Here is a 24,616-nt window from a genome sequence, read left to right on the forward strand (position 1 = left end):
TGTATTAGACTGTAAGTTAGTTGAAAGCAGGCATGAACGTCTGTCTTAATTTTTATTCCCAACACTTAGCATAGAGCTTGACTCCTTACTCTGAATGAGTTCTTTTTTGTTAAAGTCCCTCTTGTCCATCAACAAGCATTTAATCAGTTCTTAAGATTTAATCACTATACAAAGGTGAAAAAGGGCATAAACACCCTCTACTCTCAAAGAGCTTACATTCTAATAAAGAAGATGACAATGTAAATTGCTAAGTTCATACAAGATACAAAATATAGAGGAAATGAAGGTAAGCTGAAGGGGGGAGTCTTTAGCAACTTAGATAACCAGGAAATTCATCTAAAAGGTAGGATGTCCCTCTAAAAATTTGATTCATAATATTTAATACATTTCACTCCCCATGTCATTTGACTAGTACAGAGTACTATAATATTTTTTCTATGATGTGGGTAGACCATATGTTCAGTAATGCAACCAGCAATTAAATAAGATCATATAAAACTTTGTCTCAGTTTCCATATTTGTAGATAATAAGATTTCCATAATCAACTTTATAAACCTTAAAAAAAATCTCTGTAAACCTTAATATGCTATTTGAATGTGAATTCTCTGTTTCCAAACCACTCTTAAGACTATTAGATTTCAAAGGTATCAGTTTGCATTGGTAGAGGGAGTTTCTTTAAGTCCCTTGGAGATCACCCAGTTCTTCTGGCCAAATATGCACAAAGGATACAGAAAAGAAGAAAGACTTCTTCATAGATTGGGCATAGCCACCCTGGCATATGGGGTAATGCAATCCAAGCCTTGTCCTTTGTTGCCGATTCCATCTCAACTGCAGCTGAATTCCCGCCCAACCCTTCAAAACCTTTGAGAAATATGGGGTTATAAATTGATGCCCATCAACGCTTTGTGGGCTGGCTGCTGCTATTGGTGCCTTTCTACCTCACAAGGAAGTTCTCATTAGAGAAGTCACAGATGATGCCAAACTTCAATTAGACCCTGCTGGCAAATTAGTCACGCAGGGTGACAATTTCCAATCATGGAACATTAGCATCCTCCCTAATTATGAAATTGTGGAGTTAACATGTTTGGTAGCAAACAAGGCCAGCACTTTCTCTGTATCTCAAACACACGCATACATACACAAGGATTGCAGAACCATTTGACTAGTAGGATTTCACTCTGATCTAACAGTATTTAGTAATTTATTGTATATTTTCCCCAAAATCATTGATAGAAACCAGACAGAACAAAAGCATCTATTTTTAGGAAATATCTCATGTTATTTGACCATGGAGAAGACTAGAAGGATCTTTTAAGTAGAAGTTGTAAGAGGATTCAGAAAACTATTGGAAAGTACCATGTAGAGACCTGGGAGAGGACAACAGCAGCCAACAGAATAGAGAAGAGCTACATGAATAAGACCAAGAAGCAAACATCGTGCTAAGAGGTGCAGGTAGGTGGCACAGTGGATAGAGCATCAGCTGTGGAATCCAGAGGACCTGTGGCCACATTCATCCTCAGGCACTTATTACTTGTATGACTCTAGGCAAGTCACTTAACCCTGATTGCTTCCAAATCAAAACAAACAAGCAAACAAATAAACAAAACACAACAAAAATGAAAAACCAATAGTGCTAAAAGACCTGGAAGATAGGAAATCAAGGGCTTCCTTTGCCACTCGCTTATCCCAAGGTCTTGAGTATATCACAAAACAGATCCTTCACCAGTAAACTAGAGCAATTACTGCCAAACTCCAAAACATTTGATGCAATATTAAATGCTAAAGACGGCAAAATGTGTGGCAAGTGCAAAAGGAACCTTCTCTATAAATCTATTATTATAGTTCATAGCTGTAGAAATACATGTTTTATACATTATTTTTGGCATTATTTATGCTTTCTAGAGTGAAAGAGTATTCCACCACACAACATTGGGAGGTAGAAAGAGAATAGGTAATATCTAGTAGTCAAATTCTGGCTTTGACATAATCTAACTGTGTTTCCCGGGGGAATACTAATTCAATATTCTATGCCACATCTACAAAATGGAAAGAATATGCCCATTACTTATTTCTCAAAGTTGTTTTAAGGGAAGTACTGGAGCCCTCAGGGCTTCCAACATTTGGTTGGGATTATTAAATTACAGTGAAGATGTCATACTGTTTAAGTGGAGGGAGCTTCCTCATTGAGACCTCCTTATTTGTTGTTGTTCAGTTGTGTCCAATTCTTGGTGACCCCATTTGGGGTTTTCTTGGCAAAGATATTGGATTGGCTTACTATTTCCTTCTCCGGATCATTTTATAGATCAGAAAACTGAGGCTAACAAAATTAAGCGACTAGCCCAAAGTCACAAAACAAGTAAGTATCTGAGACTGGTTTTGAACTCAGGAAATCTAGGTCTTAGCACTGTATCCACTGTACCACCTAACTGTTCTTCCATGGACTTCCTTATACCAATGAAATAATACATTTAGTTGCATTTCTTCCATATAGTATATGAATGTTGCTATATGGTAAAGAGACATAGCAACCAACAGCCTCCAAAAAAATGAAAAATGAGCATCAAATAGATAGTGATGGAGAGATACATGGTGGGGATGAGATGACTACAACATATATCCAATGAAAAACTTGAAAGAAGAAAAGGGGTAAAAAGTTCATTTCCAGGAAATATGTAATAAGAAGGAAAGATCGATTGGTGCCATGGTGAGAACAAGGTATAAAAGATGAATGGCTCAAATATTCCACTGGTAGGCTGTTGATATTGGAACAAATTGAAGATGACCTTCAACACACTAGGTAAACTCCCTTTAGTGAGCTTATGGAAGGACATGGACAAGGTGGCACAAGACAAGCAAGGTCAAGAATGAATGTGTTGAGAGATTCATATTGCTTTAATACTCAATAGCTTCAATGTAAAAGTGGACATAGAATAAGATAGTAAAAAAGATGTACTCATAATCCATAAGTATTTGAGTACATATATAAATATAGATATAAATTTTTAATGGTGGCAAACCTTTGTTCTTAAAAAATGGATTTGTTATTTTAAAATAACCAAAAAATTGCCTGCAGGCAAACATAGAGAATGAGGTGATTGCACTAAGAGAGCTAAAATTGAGATTTAAAATAATCATATTAATTTGATTCATAAACAGACTATTCCAAAAAATGTTTTGAGCAATGATAGCATCTCTAAAATAATAATTTGGTTTCCTAATAAGCCTACTGTAAAAAAAACAATACTCAGGATGTATATGTTTTAGCATTTTGAGGTTTTTTAAATCATTCTTATTACTTTAGAAGTCACACCTCACTTGTCATCAGGAAGCAGTCAGCCTAAAATGTAATCGATGAAAACTAATCTGTAAGCCTGAGAAAAGTAACATGTTTTAGAAAAAACTGAAATGAAGAAAAGGCACAACAATCACAAATGCAAACAGAAGGGTCATAGACCTTATTGGAAAAGGAGAGTTGGAGAATAATAAATATCTTCAAGGAAAAGTAGCTATTAGACCTATGCATGACCATTGAAAAGGGGTAACTCAGAAAGGAATAAGTACCAAATATGGTGGTTCCTGCCTATAGGTCCTGCTCCTGGGGAGACTAAGGCTAGTGGATTGCTTAATTTTGATCATTCTGAGCTGCAGTAGGATTATAGCCAAAAGGGTGTCCATGCTAAGCCCATCACCAATATGTTGAGCCCTCAGGCACCTAGGTGCCATAAAACTACCCAAGGAGGGGGAAAAACCACCCAAGTCAAAACCAGAGAAAGCTTATATACTAAACAGCAATGGGATTGGACTTGTGGGTGACCACCTCTCTTCCAGCCTGGGGAATACTGAGAGACCCATATTCAAAAAAGGGGGATGAAAAGAGTTGCATGACAATCAGAGGCTGGATATAATTATTTCAGGGATATTTCAGGGGAGATTACTGCACAGGGTGAGAGATTAAATTTGTTAACTTCCAAGTTTCCTCCAAGCTTAATGTAGTCTATGAAAGAGAATGAGCTAGGGATTTCTTCAGGCCCTCTCTAAATGACTAGTTTCATCACAAAATTCATTTAGTGCCTTACAGTTCCCCTGCCCATCACTATTACCACTTGGTACTAAAAGCCTACATACCAACTCTGCTTTCTTAATCCTCTTCTAATCAGGTGCACTCTCTCTTTCTTTGTTGTTTTTTGTTTTTTTTCAAGGCACTGGGGTTAAATTACTTGCCCAAGATCACATAACTGGGCAGTTATTAAGTATCTGAGATGGGATTTGAATTCAGGTCCTCCTGACTCCAGGACCAGTGCTCTATCTACAGCACCATCTAGTTGCCCCTCAGGTGCACCCTCTTAACAATAACCAAAGAACAGTAAGAAAATGGAAAATTCAAAAAAGGTTCCTAAACACAATCTTTCTGGAAAAGAAAAAAAGATGATGAAAACATAAAGGGACTTGAAAACTGTACACTCATACACATTATCTGTTTAGTTATTTGATTGGATCTTTGGCAAGAATCTGCTAATTGTTGATAAATTTGAACAATCTAGCCTCAGCACTCAAGAAAAGAGGAAAAAAGTCTAAAAATAGGCTTGAGGGACTACTTCAATCATTCAAATTTCTCTTTGTCACTAGCTCTTTGTCATTTACTGTCTGCCTCCCTGTCTCTATATCTGTCTCTTTCTTTTTTACTGTTTCTCTGTCTTTGTCTAGCTTTATCTGTCTCTGTATCTGCCCTGCTGTATCTTTCTGTGACTTTCTCCAATGAAAAAATCAAGAACCTTCACATCAACATTGACCTTGCTAAAAAAGAAAAGCAAACAATATGATAAATTTATAAATAAATGGAAGGATAACTTGCAGGTTCACCTGAAAAAGAAACCCAAAAGAGTTGGGAATTGTGTCCAAAGGAAACAAGAAATGTTATTTCATGGGAAACTGCATTATCTTGACCTGTAATGCTTGATAAGCATAAGCAAAACAAACACTATGAAATTAATTGTGGCTTATGTGACAACACCATTTGCACTAAATGAGAAGGTACAGAAATTCTCTTAAGTTCCTTTTGAAATCCTCTAAGTTATATCAGTTTTAAACTTTAGTACTCAAAAGCTTCAATGTAAAGCTGATAATAAGATGGTAAATAAAGAATATGATGGTAAATAAGATGGAAAATATTGTTCAGTATCAAGAAATGAAAGAGAAAATAGTTTGGAAATTATAAAAATACTTCATGTTTATATTTCATCAAAATTTTCATCAAGGAAATAAAATGGGAGGTAATGTATGGGATAAGTATTGAATAAAGCCATATCTTAAATGACATTGTAAATTAACAAAGAAGAAACAATCATTAACCAATAAATAGGTATTTTTGAATCCATTGATTCTGTACAATCAAGGGGAAGTAAAAATTTTAAAAATAATAACCCTAAGCTGACCTATTTAAACCATTTTCAACACAGAGCAATAGAAATAGATTAAAAAGAGGCATCTACATTAAAGAAGACTATCACTATTTTCCTCCAAAAGATTAACTGATTGACTACAACTTCCACATTTTTTCTATTTGTATTCTCAGAATCTAAAATAATCTTTGGTAAACAGTAAGTATTTAATAATTCATTTTTAATTAATGCATTCAAGGAATGTAGAAAACAGGAAATTCTTTTCTCACCAAAGGCATTTGCTACTGTCATTGATGATATCCAGTGCCAATTCTTTCAGATGTTTGCTAGTGCATGATATTGTGCTGATTGCTTGAGGGACAGAAAGGGCATGCAGTGTCACCTAAGCGAGATACAAAATCAATCAAAAGGGAAAAACCAAGTGGATGAAGAATATCAATTATCTAGATAATGATATCCAATTAGGTGGATAGCATTTATGGATGATCCATCAATATATGTATTTTGGACATGCACTATAGATGACCAATAAACTGGGTCCAAAATTCAACATGAGGAAGGAAGTATACAAGATTACATTTTAGTAATAATAATAATACTGCATATTTATAGAAAGGACATTGAAAATTCACAGAATGCTTCATATATGTATATACATATATACATATATATATATATATATTATCACACATATATATCCTCAAAACAACCCTGTGAGGCAGGTGTTACTATATTCCTTTACAGATGAGGAAGATGAGTCACGAAGAGGTTAAATCAATCTCCCAAGGTCACATAGCTACCAAATGTCTGAGACAGGATTCAAACTCAAGATTTCCTGATTCCAAGTACAGCATCATCCACTACACCATACTATCTGTCTGTTAAATGCTATGGACAAGAATCACATAAACTGGGAAGGAGTAATCAAGAAGTTTTAGTAGTAGTATTAAATAAAAGGCTTACAGGGATCTAGAAAATAAACACAATGTGATCACAAAAAAGTAGAAATGCTTTGCCAGGAAAAGGTCGTACCAGATTAAAACTATTTACTAACTAAACTGAAGAATGAAACTAATAGCTAACTAATCTAAAGAATAATGTATAATTAGATTATCTAAACCTCCCCAAAACATCTGATATTGTTTTTTCTAATAAAGAAAAGAGAGTTATTGTATTCCATCAAATGCCTAGACTCAAAGTAACCATTAATGGGTTCCATCAATTTGGAGAGAAGTCTCTAATAGAACGCTCCAAGAGTCTTTTCTTGACCCTGTGCTATTTATTTTTATTAATTGCAGAGCTAGTATCTGCCAGAGATGGAACTTGAACTCTAGCTCCATTAAGCCAGCTTCCTCTTTCCTGCAAGTAGTAGGTATTTTATAAACATTTGTTGAGACCTTATCTGCATTCATTTTGAGTGCCATATTTTAAGAATCACTTTGACACACTACAAAGTGTGTCAGACAGGATGGTGAGGTGACCAGAGACCATCCTAAGTGAAAACTGGATGAAGGAACTGGGAATGATTGGCATGGAAGGCAGAGGTTTTAGTGATGGATTTCCTTTTACAAGAGGCATTCAAGTGAAGACTAAATGGCCACTTATTGATGTGATAGAAGATTCTGATTAGGCACAGATCAAAGAAGGTGATACCTGAGGTTCCTACTTGAGGTTCCTTATAGTTTAAAGAGTTTGTGATTTTATTCTCATCTGTAGACTCCAGACTGACCATGCTTATTAATTCCCAAGCAGACAATGCATAAGAAACTTTCCTATAAACCAGGTTATCTTGAAGATCAATGTTTCTACTTGCAGTTTATGATTTGCTGTGCCTGTAATCCAAGGTATTGAACATATGGTCAGTTGGGCAGCATACTGTTTGAACTAGATGAAAATGCAATTGGGAAATATTTTTAAAATGTTTTAAAAATATCAAAACATAGATATATTACATTCCAAAACCAAGTCAGTAAGTAGTCCATGGAAATCCTTATATATGGACTATTGCCTTCACCCTCCATCCCTTTCTATTTGAACTTGATATCTGCCCTAGACTACTACACACTAGCTACTGCTTACCAGATAATCTCAGTTCTGATTTTACTGTCTTGACTTAGCCTTGTGCATTTCTTGATTCCAATCACCTCTCTAATCTTAAGTCAATTCCTTCACTCTGTTCTTCAGGGGCTCCTAATTCCAAACTGCTTATTTAAAGTCAATCCTCTGCCTACTTCAGACCTATAGCCTTTGTATGACATGATTTCAGAGTTTTGTCTCACTCTGAAACCCTGAATTGTCCTTGACCACTGCCTTCTGATCATTCTCCTGATCCAAACCCATTCCTGTGCCTTCCCTCCTTTTCTGGTCTGTTTGTTTTTTAGCCTTGCCTTGGTTTTTCCTGATTCAATCCTCAAGTCCTGTCTGTTCATTCTGATGGCATTTTCTTCATTCCACCCACTGATCTGCTTATTTGAAGTTTAGTTTCCCCCTCTCATATCCCCAAATTTCTGTTTATGTCTCTCTTATATCACTTCTCTAGGAAATTTCCTAATGGTGACTAGAAAAATACTTCTTATGTTCCCTAGGCATTTCTCTAACTATAAGTTGCTGAGAAAATACCAAACTACGTCAGTAAAAGGAGCTTCTTCACCTGGGAGTGCCCTATACCAATGAGATCACAGATCTGTGATTATTTTCAATTCTTCCCTTTTCTTTGGATCATTCTCATATATCCATCTTTATCTTTAAAGTACCACTTTAAAGAAATCTACTGGGGCGGCTAGGTGGCACAGTGGATAAAGCACTAGCCCTGCAGTCAGGAGTACCTGGGTTCAAATCCAATCTCAGACACTTAATAATTACCTGTGTGGCTTTGGGCAAGCCACTTAACCCCATTTGCCTTGGAAAACCCTAAAAAAAATCTACTAAACTCAAACCCCTAGTCACCTGACTTATTTCATCACTCACAGCAGGGAATTGGAGTAACCATATTCCCTCTTTGGAAAATCCCTTCTTGCAAGTGTATATTGCAATATTATTGATAACCATCATTCTTCCTTGGAACTATCATCATTGTCTTCCCTTCCCACACTCAAAATTTCAATTAGCTTTTTAATCTCAACTCTCACTATCCCTTTCCTAGAACTTTAAAAGATTCTGAGGGTTCATAGAACCTTAGGTTAGACCCCCTGACAACCTTAGATTGGCAGACAGACAAGAGAGAAAGAAAAAACAATAAAAGGAAAAAGTAGATGACACACCAGATGCTCTCTCTATCCATGGATTCCTTAATCCAAAATTGTATATGCTTACTGAACTATATTCTTTTTTCTATATCACTCCATGCTCAATAGGCTATTTGGTGTCCAAAAATTTTGAATTCTTATCCTTGTGTTAGCATAGGACTCCACAGCAATTCTTCCCTACCTCTATTGTACAATTAAATATAAATATTCCAAGAATGCTGAAGCCCCTCTGGGTGGCTTGCTGCCAGTAATGAAGACTTCATTGGGATCTCTCATCTTTTTTTTTAATGCTGCTCCTTGTCGCCACAGATTGATCTGCCAGTTAAATATTTAGACACGTTCATCCGCCTTTGTCATAAAACACTACTTGACTTTGAGCGATGAGCAAGGAAGTATAGAGGCTGTCTCTCTTCCCTCTGGAGTGTCTGACTGAAAAACAGAGAGCAATCATGACAGCAGAAAGCCCTAGAATTATGGCCTTTTGTAGTTGAAAGGGACCTTAGAGAATATCTAAGAGTCACATCTCTTGATTTTTTATAAGAGGGTACTAAGATCTGGCAATCAATCAATCAATACCACTACCACCATGGTGCAAGTCTTCATCATCTCTCACAGGCATGTTGCAATAGCATTCCAATTGGTCTCCCTGCCTCAAGATATTCCCCTTTTCATTTGATTTTTCATTTAGCTGCAAAATTGATCTTCTTAGAGTATAGGTATGACTATAGTATCCCCTATTCAATAAACTCCAATGGCTCCCTATTACCTCTAGGATCAACCATAAAAATACTTTGTTTGGTTTTTAAAGTCTTTTGTAAACTGGACTCTTCTGACCTTTCCAGCTTGCTTCAACCTTTATTCCCTTCCATTCAGTGATGGGATTCAAATAAATTAGCAACAAGTTCTCAGCCCTTATGACCATTTTAAGTATACAAAAAGACATAACAAAAAGTAGTTTATTATTTCATAAATTTAATACTCAAGAACAATAAAAGAGGAACACAAAACTAGATAATGTAATATTACTCACAGTAAGCAAATGTATCCTTAAGAAGCAAAAACAGCCATGTGTGACACAGCAGTCAATGTTGAAACATATGCAGAACCAAAACTCATTCTACCTATTCTCTTTTTTCTTCTACTTCCATAGCTTCTAAAATGGGCAATAAAATAACCCTTCAAATCTATATTTTGGGGCAGCTAGATGGCGCAGTGGATAAAGCACCAGCCCTGGAGTCAGGAGTACCTGGGTTCAAATCTGGTCTCAGACACTTAATAATGACCTAGCTGTGTGGACTTGGGAAAATCACTTAACCCCATTTGCCTTGCAAAAAACCTTTAAAAAAATCTATATTTCTATTGGTTCATTGTATCCTGACTTCTTATTGATGCCACCCTTCTGGAATACTAGCATAATATACCAGGGGAATTTTGGGTTTAACACAAAGCAGAAACAAATGGAAGCTTGTCACCCCCTGGCTGTTGGGCAATTTTTCTCTTTAGGTTATATGTATGTTTACTAAAGTAACAAAAATGAGGGAATTAAAATATATTTCATCAAATCTATAATGAGTTTTAAGAAATGAATAAATATTACAAGCATAGTTCTGTCAATTGTTTTTCACCAATGGATGGAATGAACATTACTACTGTTGCCTAGAAAATACTATTGCACAGATGAATGTTAAAAAAGGGTAGGTACTGTAAATTTATGATTTCCACATGGGGCAGCTGCCCAGGCACCCCACCTTAGTGAGAGCCCTGATTACATGTGCCATTTTCACAACCAATTCACCAAACTCAACATAAAATTCTGTCGAACCAGAGCAAACTGGTTGAATCCCACTACTGCTTCGATGTACTCTCAGATCCAAGGACCCTGGTCTCCTTACCATTTCCTATACACTCAATCTCCCATACCCATGTATTTTCATTAGTTGTTCCCCTACTCTTGGAATTCTCTCTGTTTTCACCTCTTCCTCCAGGCTTCCCTTGCTTCTTTCAAGTCTTAGTTAATCTCAACTTCTATGAGAAGCCTTTCCTGGTGTCCTCCTCAATATTAGTGCCTTCCCTTTGAGATGGTCTCCAAGCTGTTTTATATTTATTTTATTTATATGCAAAGATACTGTGAGCTCCTCAAGAACTGGTTTTGATGTGCATATGTATGTATGTATGTATGTATGTATGTATGTATGTATAACATATCCTCAAAGTTTACCACAATATCTGGAAAATAATAAGTAAATTAGAAATAAATACTTGTTAATCTGTCATGAAAAAGAATTAATTAAGAACCGACCATTTGCCAAAGACAATGCTAGCCTAGAGAAGGAAAGGGCTGAAGATCACACAGTTATCTAATAGGAAGGATAGAACTTGAACCCGGGAAAAAGTTTTGCCACCTCATACCTTCTTGTATGTACAGCTGGATATCAATACACTATGGAAAAACTGAACTTGTCACAAAAAATAATAATAGCAACAACAATAATAATGCAAAGCACCTCATACACATTGTATCAATTTAATCTCTCAACACTCCGATGACACAGGTATTATAGGTGATATCCTCTGAGGTTCAGACAGATTAAGTGGCATAGTAGTCAGTATTCGAGAAAGGATTTAAACCTAGGTCTTCTTGATGCTAAGTCCCTTGCTCTATCCTCGACTCTATACCATGTTACCTCTACTACCCCAATCCACCACACCTATACTGTATAATATCAAGTGAAGTAAAAAGAATGGGGAATGAATGATCAGGTTCTATCACTTAGATGTAATCTTGATGAAAGAATTCATTGAATGTGTCAGCCATTCCACTTCTGCCACAGTCACATAGACCCCAAAGTGTCTCAGGAAATGTACTTTAGACTTTAGACATGGAACCTTAGATATGTAAGAGAATGTGGAAATCATATGACCTGGGTTTAAATTTAACTCCGTCACTCTTAAGTGACCTTGGACAAGTCACTGAGTTTCCCTGGACCTCAGTTGCCTCATCTTTTAAAATGGAGGAGTTAGACTAGATGGTCTCTAATGTTCTATCTGAGCAGCTGAGTGGTAAGTAAATAGAGTGCCAGAACTGGAGTCAGGAAGATACATCTCCCTGAATCTAAATCTAGCCACAGATACCTCCTAGCTATGTGACCTTGAGTAAGTCACTGAATCCTATCTACCTCAGTTTCCTCATCTGTAAAATGAGTTGGAGAAGTCCTAAATCTATGATCTCTCAACTCCTTTCTACAGACGGAATATGGTTCAAGAAGATGAGCCAGAGACATAGGTTCTGAGATCTCCTTCTGTACTTTCTTTCAAAGAACAAATACCTCTTTGGAGTGATGCAATTATTCTATTAATATAAGAATAGAATCAAAGATCAAAGGGACACATTCATTCCTTCTAGAAGGAAACTAAAGAACTTATTCCACAGCACGTTTTAATTATTCTACTGGGTTGTTTCTTTAACATTGTATACCATATGATGGATTTCATCATATCCCAAATCAATCTTGAACCCTATTCTAGAAGATTTGATTTGCTGATGTGCTAAGAGGTCCTTGTCATAAGCAAACAAAAAGCAACCTTGAAAGAACACTGACCTCAGAGTCAAGAAACTTAGGTTTAATTTCCAAGTTCAACATTAATTATAGAATCATGGACAAATTCATTTAATCTCCCCAAGTTTCAGTTTTCATACCTGTAAAATAAGAGCATTAATACTTACCCTGCCTTCCTTATAAGTTTATGGATAAGGGGCATCTAGGTGGCACAGTGGATAGAGCACTGGCCCTGGAGTCAGGAGGACTTGAGTTCAAATTTGGCCTCAGAAGCTTAATAATTGCCTAGCTGTGTGATCTTGGGCTAGTCACTTGACCCCATTGCCTTAAATAAAAATAAAAATAAATTTAAAAGTTTATGGATAGATTAGGAATGAATACTCTCACCTCATCTACTGGGATGAAATGTTTTATATGAAGTATAATGTGTGTCATGACTCTGTGAAGATGACTGTGTTGCATTGTCTTCTAACTGAAGGGCATGCATTTTATTTGCTGAGATGACACAATAGCTCTTTATTGGTCTCCATGACTCAAAGTGTCAAAGAGGAATGACCACTAAACATTATGGGAGATGAATTCTCATGAAGGGATATGCTCTCCTTCATTAGACTAGAAGAAAAATGATGGTCTCTTTTGAGTATTTCTCCTTTAAGAGACATTCAGTGTGGCCTTCTAATGAGCTGTGGGGTTGGAGTTGGATGGGGGTAAGGGAGAGAGGTCCCAACTCTACTCTCCAAACAGGGGCAGCCCACAATTCAATAGCACTTGTCTGTGAGAACATATATGTGAGCAAAGCCTTGAGAACATTATAAAACTAATGTTCCCACAATCCTCTTCTGACTCCACCTTGGATGTCTAACATTCCCTTTTTATAGATGATATATTTTTATGGAAGGAGAGTTCACAAGATTTTAGAGTAGAAAAATAGAGATAATTTAATCCACTTTTATAGATGAGTAAACAAAACTCTGGAAAGGAGAAAGGAATTGGACCCATGGTACAGGGAAGAGTGACCCAGGTTCAAATTCTATCTCTATTGGTGGTTACCTGTATGATCTTGAGCAAGTAATTTAATCTCTCATTTTTATTTTTAATTTTTTTGGTTTCCTCATTTTAAAAAAATGGGAGGGGGACAAGGTTGTATGATTTCTAAGATCCCTTTCTGATCTGAAGCTCTGGCCCACAGTAACTTTTGCAAGGTCATTGAGTTGTTTCAGAGGCTAATATTTGAATTCAGACCTTTTAACTTCAAATCTAATTTAATTTCAAATCTATGATGTTCCCATCCCAGCTCTAGAACATTTTATTAAAGGAAATAATAAAAGGGAGGGGGATTAGTAGGAAGGAAGTTCTTAGAAAGAGAAGAAAAGACAAGGAAGGCAAGAAGGTATGGAAGAGCAATCTTTCTGAACTGGGTCTCTGCTTGGAGTAAGCACCATGCATTCTCAGGCCTACCGAACTGCAACATCTTCATCATGTGCATCTGCCTCTGCTTCTGAAAAAAATACTTTAGTGACAGTCTTACAGGGTTTTAAGGTGCCTCAGATGAAAGATGCTGCTGGAATCACAAAGTCCTAAGGCTTCTGCTAAAATGAAACAAAAGGAAATTGTTGTTCTGGGGTTTTCCATCTAAATGGTGTAGCAATAAGGTCGTAACACTTTATTACATGGTCAAAGGGGTATGGGGAGAAGGAGTCTGTGGTGATTAGAGTCCAGACACTATTATTACCATCACCCTCTTCCCTTAACTTTATTTTTAGGGGGTTTTTTGGCAAGGCAAATGGGGTTAAGTGGTTTGCCCAAGGCCACACAGGTAATTATTAAGTGTTTGAGACAGGATTTGAACCCAGGTACTCCTGACTCCAGAGCTGGTGCTTTATCCACTGTGCCACCTAGCCACGCCTTCCCTTAACTTTAAGCAAGACATCAGGAGACCGGGCTTCTTCCTCAAACATTCTACCACTACAACCACTCTCCAGTTTTGTTACTGAGGTCACAAGAGAAAAGTAGCCCTTCTGAGCCTTGGTTTCTCCTCTCTAAGAATCAGAGGAAAGACAGGAGGGAATAACCAATGATGTTTTCAAAGGGTATCACCAAAAGATCTTTGTGTAATATTAAATTTAACACTCTTAAAGATATAGCAAGACATATGAGACACCCTATATTTGTATAGCACTTTATAATAAACATAATTATTTCATATGATTCTTGCAACAAACCTGTCCATTTAGTTTCTCTAAGGATTGTAATCCCCTTTTTACAGATGACAAAACTAAGACTCAAGCATTCATAGCTAATAAGTGAAAGAGTCAGAATTAGGACACAGTTCTCAGAACTCCCAATCCTAATGCTTTTACAATTAGAATATGCTAACTTATTTTTAAAAGGGTTATCAAAGTATATCATATTAAACAGTATTATTCCATTCAGATTTGGAAAAATTACTTCTAAGGAGTAAGCTAGGCTCTCTTTTGTGCTTCTTGTGGAACTACATTCAATCACATTCCCATTGAAATGAGTGGGACTCCCAAAATGAGGAAAAGAGGAAAGAATTCTGATTGCAGTTTATCTTTTACCTCTACTCCAAAGAGGTTTGGGGAAGGAGTCTGAACTCAGAAGCCTTGTTGGGAGGAACATGAACCTCCTAGCTAGATGACTTACTCATTATTTCCTAATTCCTAATTTGTCCCTGACCTTGAATTGGAAAGGGTTTAAGGGAAGAATTAAGAACTAGGTATTGAGAAGGGTCAAGATATTGTATGCAAAATTTCTCTCTGTCTCTCTCTGTCACTCTGTCTCTATCTGTCACACACACACACACACACACACACTAATTGCTTCCTCTACACTTTCCTTTCCCATTTCTATCATACCTCACTATACTGATGTCCCTTGTTCCTGTTGCTTGCTAAGGTGTTGGATACAATTCAACTGCATCAGTAACTTTCAAAATCCCCAACTGTCCTGTCTATAAGTTTTGCTCACTTACATTTTTCTCTTCCAACTCCATGGATGGAAGCTCCACTGATAGAATAATGTCCCAGTCTAGAAATATCTCTATCATTTAGATGTCATGGGGATAACATTAATACCAAACACAAAAGTTAAATAAAAACTTTAAGCTAGTGAATGGTTCTTGGATTTTAGCGTTATTGATCTAGTGGTGCTTACAATGTTTATTATGGCTATACTACTGCTTAGAGAAATTCTTGGATCCAGGGTGAAGTTACAGGAGACAGAATTGTGGATCATTCATTATCTTTAGATATGGAGAGGCCAAAAGGGAAAAGAGGGGTCACTTGAATGTCTGATATATTGGATTTAATTCTCTCCAACATAAAAGCAGCAGGGAGGTGTTTTCTATGTTTTCTGATACACTTTGTTCTGTGACCTTGTTTTTCCTAAAATAGCTTTAGATGTTTAACTTCAAAAAGCATTTAACTTCATTTGAGCAATGGATACAGAGCCATCCTCAAAGTCAAGAACATCTAGGATTAAGTTCCGTGTGACAAATAATGTCCATGTGACCCAAGACAAGTCAATTAATAGCTTCACAAATGCTGTAACTCTCTAAAATTGTAAGTTACAGAAGAGGTGCTGCTCTGCGTTAGTACAAGGAGTTTCCTCATTTAGATAACTCTATGTCAGTAAAATTACAGATCCAGTTGCTATCTCTCATCACATTTATGCTCACGAAAATCCTTTGCGGTTGAATAATCAACCAATCAATAAATATTTATTAAGCACCTACTGTAGAAGGCTCCAGGGATAGAAATAATCAACAAAACAATCCCAATTGGCAAGGAGCTCCCATTTTAGGGAGAAGACAAGCACAGATATAATCTTCAAGAGTTGCTATAAAGTAAATTCTTTGACCTATGTTTAGGGGACTGATACAATTTTCCAAACATAGCCAGGTTGGTACAATGAGTAGAGAGAAAGACCATACTCAAACCCTGCCCATTTTAGTTCAACCTACCTACATTTTCTATTAGGATGACTATGCAGAAACCAGGAGGTCACTTCCAAGTCAAACTGGAACATCAGCATTTTCATATTAATATTGAGGGATGGAAAAAAATACTGGAAGCTGACCTTACATGACAAAAACCATTGACAGAGACCAAAACATTTCCAGGATCAAATGAATATTATTATTAGTAGGCACTTCCACAAACTAAAAGTGGTTGAATCAGCAAAGATTTAGTCCCTCAATTCAGAATCATTCTCACGTTTTAATCCAGAAAGTATATTTTTCCCTGCTTCCTTTGAGTGTTTTTCCTTTCCTTTTCTAAAGCTGTTGTTACCCAAGAAAGACATGCATTTGAATTGTGAATAGAATAGCTGAATAGAATTAGATCCACATTGTCCATTGGGTTAAGATGGTGCTATTGCTGTTGTTTGTCCTTTCTCGAGGAAGACCATGATATCTAGGAGGTGATGCAACGATATGCAAGTGAATTGGATTTAAGTGAGAAGGTATTGTTTTAAATCAAAAGTCTCACTTTCTCCTCCAAAGTAATCTGGATCCAATGGCTAGATAGGTTCAAGACAAATGGAGGTGGCTCTGAAGTGCTCTTTTAAAGCTAGGTCTTTCCCAGATCACAATTTCACTTTAAGTGTTTTCTTGGATTTTCAGCAGTGTATTTTGGAGACAGAGAGGGAGGAAGAAAGGAAAGAGGAAAAACAAGAAAACATCTGGGTTAGTGATCCTGCTTCTCTATATTCTAAGCAACATGGGAGAAGCAGATGGCTCTGGGATATTGTACTTGGTTAGTTATACAGTGTATCTGTAACAATGAATTCCATTGACAAAGCCATACAGGGGTCTGGCAAATATTGCCAGTTGCCGCTAAGCTAGAGGGTGAGTAGATAGAATGACAAACTAATTTCATTTAATGAATTTGACTGTGTCCTATTTTTTTAAGTAGGAAAAGAAAAGTAAAGTCTAATTATTTGACCTTCTACATTAAACTTTGGAGGTTGAAGTTTTGAGATTTCCCTTTGGGTTTTCTCAGAATGGGTCTATACAGATCTTCAAGGAAGAAGAATGAAGTCTTCTCCTAACTGGCCCAGAGCCCAGGCTCAACCAGAGTTCCTAGAACAGAAATTTCTACTGGGCATTCAGCCAAGAAATTATTCAGATCATCTTTCACCTGAGGAGGACCAGAGCTGAAAACTGACCAGTGGAGCCAAGAATGAATGAGGGCATAACTTGTTTCATGGTTAGACATCATTTTCCTTGCATAGTATTTCACAATGGTCCTACTTTCTGGGTGATGTATATTATAATATATACCTATATCCATCATATATATATATATATATATATATATATATTACATATATATTATAGGCATGGAGTAGCTAAGGTAATGGAGGAAAAATACACACACACATACACACACACACACACACACACACACACACACGCACGCACACACACACCTCACATATATTACTTTAGAGTTCCCAAAGCACTTCATATATATTATCTTACTTCACCTTCACAACAATCCTATAAGGTGTATATCACTATCTTCATTTTGCAACTGAGGAAAATGAAACAGAGAGATTAAGTAATTGCATATTCAAACAACCAGTATCAGAGACTCTCTCCTGACTTTATGCCAGTATTCATGTCCCTATACCACCCTAACATCCTAGAAAGGATCACCTTCCTCAAAGATCCCTACTGCCTAATGTTGGTTTATTGTGTTTGTACAAAGCCAAATAATTTGTTATGAGGGAAGAAAAGTAGAGATCCCAGGAATGGTCTCCAACCCAGGATGTATGGATTAGGGAAGGAAGAAGGAAAAGGATCTGTAGATGGGCAGACTTTTATCATTCCCATGGGTCTATTGGAATATGTGTGACTCACTGGTAAGAATGTCCAGGTAATTATATTTTTTATATGTTTGGTTCAACTACCAACAAGAGAAGTACATTTTCCTAAAGATCCAAATGTTAGACATCAGCCACAGCTGGGATATCAGAGAAGAACAGAGACCTCAGGAGAGAGATCCTCAGAATCAGATGGCAGTCTTGCTGCTGCTCCTCCAGTTTTATTTTTGCAGTAGTGACTCATGTGACCAAACTTGGTGCCAGACCCAGCTGGAAAAGATTAACAAATAAACGAACTTGAAAATGTAACCAAGAAAAGGGAGGCATGGCTTTCTGAATGGGGCAGCACAAATTATCAGTATGCTAGGGCTCAGTGGCTGGTGTGGGGTTTGAAAGGGGAACAAAATTCATTGGAAGCAAACCACAGACACAGCATACCCTGGAGCAGAAACAAACATCATATATTAAAGGAGGAAATGACGGGTTAATGGTACAGCTCTACCCAGCTTTCTCAGAAATACAGGTCATCCACTCCTTCTCCCCACCTCTTCCCTTCCAGGCTTCCATCTAATAAGAAAAGATTTATAAGGCTGCTACTAAGAGAAAGGCTACTTAGGTGTTATCCAGGCTTCTCACCATCTACTAAGAGAAAGGCTACTTAGGTGTTATCCAGGCTTCTCACCATCCCCTAAGGTTCTCAACTAGACTCTCAGTATCCAAGTCTAGAGGGTAGGTTTGGACAAACTCTCCCAAGCAGACCAGACACAGCCTATGATACTAGTCCATTAGGCACATTGTCCACCAGAAATGAGAAGGCTCCTACTCCCCCCCCACACTTCTTTCTAAAAAAGGAGTAAGATGAATGTTACCCAAAAGTCCACTGGGAAAGTACCTGTTCAAACAACTTAGTGTAGTCATCCCATCTTAATGAAGGAATTAATCTTTGAAAATAATTAGGTAGGGAGAATTTTAACATGACTATCTCCAAGGCACAGATGGAAGCTAGGCTTTGAAAAGATAACTACCAATCAATGGTTATTCTGAAAACTAAGTGGTATCAACCTAGAAGGCATGAAAAGGTAAAAGTCTCATCATTTACTAAAGCAATAAAAGAATGCAGAAAAGAGGAAGGAAGGAAGGAAGGAAGGAAGGAAGGAAGGAAGGAAGGAAGGAAGGAAGGAAGGAAGGAAGGAAGGGAGGAAGGAAGGAAGGAAGGAAGGAAGGAAGGAAGGAAGGAAGGAAGGAAGGAAAGGAGGGAGGGAGGGAGGAAGGGAGGGAGGAAGGAAGGAGGGATGGGAAAGAGGGAAGGAAAGAAAGAAGGAAAGGAGGGAAGGGGAAGGGGGTGGAAATAAAATCACCATACTTACTCCAATACAGAAAAATGTGGCCTTGGCAAATAAAATTGCACAATTACTGCTAAAAAACCATAAGGTCAAAATAGACTGGTGTCTGCCTGTTCTTCACATGAGACCTGATTGTCTGAATCCTCAAACAGCTCCCTCCACAAATCATCATCCCAAACTGCCACTCATTTTCCACAGTCCCTGTCCCTACCTGGAAACACAATCATTCTCAAGGAAACAGCACAGTTAAATTATGGGATCAAGTAGACAAACAGCAGTTATCAATAACCTTACAGTAGACATTAGACTCTCTCCCACTACCGCAGGCAATTGAGATAGATAGATAGATAGATAGATAGATAGATAGATGATAGATAGATAGATAGATAGATAAATAGATGATATAGATATATGTATATATGTGTACCTATAGATATAGATATATGTGTGTGCTTGTGTGTATACACATACACACATTTTTATTTCATATAGAGAAGAAAAAAAGAAGGAAAAAAGGAAGGAAAGGAAGAGAAAGAATCTCTGAGCTAGTATTTATAAGTTATCTTTACATCATAGCTACATTTAGTATTAGCAAAGAATTGAAAACTGAAGAGATGACCATCAATTGGGGATTGACTGAACAAGCTGTGGTATATGATTATGATGTATATGATGTAGTATAATTATTGAATTGATTTTCTTTAAAGAAGCCTAAGCAAATGACACTCTAGAGTATCTGTTGTTTGCTGATGGGCTTTTCATTTCTTTTTGGTTCTTGTTCCTTTGTATTATAGATGTCCTTGGGGCAATCTTGTTTACATAGAGAAAACCAAAGGGTTGGGTGATCATGATCCTGTGCAATAAAGTTAACAGCAGCTCTATCCTTGGCACCAAATTCTTAGCTTCTCCCTTTGATCTCAGGGGTTGCAGGACCCTAACACAACTTCACATAACCTTTTTTTCTCCCTGCAACAAATTTTAGACTATTTACAGATGCTTATGTTAATTAGATCATCCAAATATTGTCCTACAGAAAGTCATCACCACATCTGAATAGTTGAGGATATTAATCTATTTAGAGATATCTAAACGTCAAACTAAAAGTTCTTGTTGTCAAACCCCCACCTGTTGTTATGAGATAGTGAATTTTTATGTGCCAAACTATGTCTGAGGCATTAGCAGTTCAGACTCATGGTAATATCCTTTCACATATCCCTTGTATTCCCTGTCATTCCTTCTTCCCAATCCCAATAAAATCCCAACCACTTTTCTCACCTTTCTTTAAACTCAAAATTACTTTGATAATTCTATTTATGATTGGCATAGTGTCTAATTTTTGTGGTCATTCAAAGTTCTGAGGTTTCATTCCTCACATGAAATAATCTTAGCTCATTTTATCTACCCAACAAACTTATGAAGTATATGAGAACATTTGAGCTGCAGAAGTAAAAAGACAACTTCATTGACAAAAAGAACACTGAGATACCAACAGATTAAATGACTTGCCTAAAGTCACACAGTTGAGTCCTAGTAACACCACGTTGGAACTCATTTTCATCGAATGATGTCTCTTCATTTTCTAAAAAATGATGCATCCTTCATCCTCAACATAGAGCCTGCCCTTCACATTAAGAGCAGGGTTAAGGACACAACATATCTTTATGCCTAAATTACTGTCCATATATTATCACAGGCCAAATGAAGCATTTCTAGCCCTCTTCTCACAACTTTTGATTATGTTGCAGGCGGATGTGTGATAGGATTTCAGATAATAAATAGTTTGAGAATTCATGAGCAAATAGGATTAGGATTTTGAGATTGTCAGAAGGATATTACAGAGTGAAATAATCTGCAGTTAGGAGGAACATCCAGTCATCTGAAAGCACAAGATCATAGATTTAGAATTGGAAGAGAAGACACTTTAGAGATAGGGCTTAGTATTTGTGATGCAGAAGAACATGGAGCAGAAGCAACTTGTGGGGATCTGTGGCAACAGTGTTCTAAGATAGGAGCCAGTCTTTCCAGATAGTATTGTCGTGAGTCTGAGCTGGGAAAGTTCCCATTCCAGAAATTCTTGTGTCAGTTTCCAAAATTGTATTCCTTTAGTTGAATCTTGTTTTCCTCTCATCAATCAATTCTTTAAAATGCCAATACTCCCAGAAGAAATAACAAATAAACTATCAATAAAAATGATCAAAATAAGGATATCTTAGAGGAAGAAAAGATGTTGAAGGGATGTGGAAAATGTGTAATGGAGAAAAGGGAAAGAAGAATCATGGAAAGGAAGGGTCTGGCCTTGGAATGGTATGGGAAGCCTGTAGTCTCTACACACACTTAACGCAGTGTATAGAGCACTGACCTTGGAGTCAGGAGGACAAGAGTTCAAGTAAAACCTTAGACACTTGCCACTTATTAGCTATGTGATTTTGGGCAAGTCAGTTAACCCTGATTGCCTCACATCTTGGGGTCATCTCCAATTGTCTTGATTCTTAACTGGTCACTGGACCCAGATGGCTCTGGAGGAGAAAATGAAGCTGGTGACTTAGCACAACACCCCCTCACTCAAATCCAATTCATGTGCTTGTCATAGCATCACCTCCCTGATGTCATGGTTTTCTTTGAGAATGAAGAACAAACATCATCATCACTTTCACTTACTATAGAGATACACATGCTAGAAATAGCAATAAGAAAAGAAAGAAAAAGAAGTCAAGGCAAATCTGTATTTGCAGATAATATAATGGTTTACTTGGAGAATTCTAGAAATTCAATGAATAATTTTGGAAAATTATCAGGTTACAAAAGACTCTTTCCGTGTATTACTAATAAAACTCAGGGGAAAAGAGGGAGAGAAAAAAATCCATTTGAAATAAATAGAAAGTAAATAAAATATTTTGAAATTAACTTACCAAGATACACTTGGGACCCATACAAATAAATCTACCAAAAGCACCCTTTACAGAAATGAAGGAAGACAAATAATTGGAAAGAGATTTAGTGTGCTTTTCTGAGCCATACATTGTAATAAAAATTATGATACTACCTAAATTAATTTGCAGATTTAATACTATACCAATCAAACTACCAAAGAAAACAAAAAATCAATATTAACAAGGGAATTAATGAAAAAAATGCAAGAATGGAAGGATCCTACTTTACCAGATCTATAATTCTAATCCATAGTCAAAAATCATCAAAACTATTTTATATGCTAATATACTATTTTTAGGGGTTTTTTTACAAGGCAAATGGGGTTAAGTGGCTTGCCCAAGGTCACACAGCTAGGTAATTATTAAGTGTCTGAGACCGGATTTGAACCCAGGTACTCCCGACTCCAGGGCTGGTGCTTTATCCACTGCGCCACCTAGCCACCCCTATGCTAATATACTATTGATGGAGTTGTGAATTTCTGCAAAAATAAAATTGTTATGCTAAAAAGTGACTAAGGGCAGCTAGGTGGTGCAGTGGATAAAGCACCGGCCCTAGAGTCAGGAGTACCTGGGTTCAAATCCGGTCTCAGAAACTTAATAATTACCTAGCTGTGTGGCCTTGGGCAAGCCACTTAACCCCATTTGCCTTGCAAAAACCTAAAATAAATAAATAAAGTGACCAACCTGGGCATACCCTTTTAACCAGAAATCTCCTGGCTATACCTGGACATATGATCCAGAGATCAAAAACACATTGAAGTATCCAAGTGCACCAACATCTTCAAAGGAGAATTTTTTTTTTTGTGGCAGCAAAGAATTAGACTGGAAAATGACCTATCAAGTATGGCATGACCAAACAAATTGTGGCATATAAGAGTAATAGAATATTATTATACTACAAGAAATTACAAATTTAATGAATTTAAATACAAAAAATGCAGAGTGAAGTAAGCAGAATGAAAACATATTCGGTTACAACAATGCAAATGAAAAGGAAAACAAATGTAATGAAAACAATCTAGTTTAGTCCTTAAGAATAAATTATGAAATGCACTTTCTTCTTTTCATTATTGGGGGCAGGGGCTACTGAGGAGAGAGAGATGTAGTAGAGTTTTCTATACTACAAAGCCTGAAGCTACTCTCCCAACCCTAATTTGCATTGGTAGACTGGGTCATCTGTAGGGTGACTGCCACATCCCCCTTGGAGCACTAGGAGTAGCCTTAGGAAAATAGGGAATGTCTTTCTGGTATTCCTAAATCTCCACTGATATGCTTCCATTTATGCTTATCAATTAATAACAATTAGACAGCCAGAAATAAAAGTAGCAGCTATGGAAAGTTAGGCACATTAACTGTTGATAGGGTTAGGACATGTCCCAACCAATTTTGAAAGTAATTTGTATGATTGTAATTTTGTCAAAATTATGATGTGAAGAGAAGTTACAGTGATCCCAATAATATAAGTGAAAACAATGCTAAAAGATATCAAAAGTCAAATTAAATGTAATGATCAGTCTTTATTGCACAGAACAGTTAATGAAAGACATTTTCTTCCTTATGGTAGAAAAATAGTATTCTATAGGTATGGAATGATGTATGTTATCAGCTGTGGTTAATGTACTTGTACGATTACTACTTTTGTTACCATAGAAGGTTTTATTGGGATAGGGTTATTGAGAAGTGATAATGGTATCCAAAAAAATCTATAAAATATTTTTAAATATTGAAAGAGGAAATAATAGTTCATATAACATTTATCTATAATAACATATTACTTTATATATGCTTTGGCATCTTGTTCCCATAACTTTATTATAATTTATTATCTCTATTTCATAGATTAAAAAGCTCAAAAAGTCTCATTTAAGATTCCACAACTAGTAAATGGTAGAGCAGGGATTTGGACTCATGTCTTCTGACTTCAAATTTGTGCTCTTCTTCAAAAAATATAGACAATTTTTCAATGAATAAATAAAAACTACATCTATGTTTGTGTATTACATATATATATATATATATATATAAATCATATAAAAAAGCTTTAAGGCATTATTGAAATGCAAATTAAAATGACTTTGAAGTATCATCTTATACCTAGCTGATTGATTAAAATTATAAATGTCCTTCATTTGGGGAATGGCTAAACAAGCTGTGGTATATGATTGTGATAGTCTATTACTGTAATATAAGACATGATGGACTGGTTCATTTTGAAAAACAGAAAGATTTAGACCTGTGAAAGAACATGATACAACCTCCAAAGAAAAAACTGAAAAATAGAAATTTGCATAATA

Source organism: Macrotis lagotis, chromosome 7 (assembly GCF_037893015.1).
Source record: "Macrotis lagotis isolate mMagLag1 chromosome 7, bilby.v1.9.chrom.fasta, whole genome shotgun sequence".
NCBI lineage: Eukaryota > Metazoa > Chordata > Mammalia > Peramelemorphia > Peramelidae > Macrotis > Macrotis lagotis.